Raw genomic sequence first — 509 nt, forward strand, 5'->3', positions numbered from 1 at the left:
CCTCCTCCACCCCTACTCCTCCCTCCTCCACCCCTAATACTCCCTCCTCCTCCACCCCTTATACTCCCTCCTCCTCCACTAAAACTCCCTCCTCCTCCTCCCCTAATACTCCCTCCTCCTCCACCCCTTATACTCCCTCCTCCTCCACTAATACTCCCTCCTCCTCCACTAATACTCCCTCCTCCACCACTAATACTCCCTCCTCCACCACTAATACTCCCTCCTCCACCACTAAAACTCCCTCCTCCACCACTAAAACTCCCTCCTCCACCACTAATACTCCCTCCACCACCCCTAATACTCCCTCCTCCACCACTAATACTCCCTCCACCACCCCTAATACTCCCTCCTCCACCACTAAAACTCCCTCCTCCTCCACCCCTAATACTCCCTCCTCCTCCACCCCTAATACTCCCTCCTCCTCCACCCCTAATACTCCCTCCTCCACCCCTAACACTCCTGTTTGGTGCTGCTGTCGCTTCTTCCTCCTCACCTGTCTGCCTGTTGCT

This window comes from Micropterus dolomieu, linkage group LG21 (genome assembly GCF_021292245.1).
Source record: "Micropterus dolomieu isolate WLL.071019.BEF.003 ecotype Adirondacks linkage group LG21, ASM2129224v1, whole genome shotgun sequence".
Classification (NCBI taxonomy): domain Eukaryota; kingdom Metazoa; phylum Chordata; class Actinopteri; order Centrarchiformes; family Centrarchidae; genus Micropterus; species Micropterus dolomieu.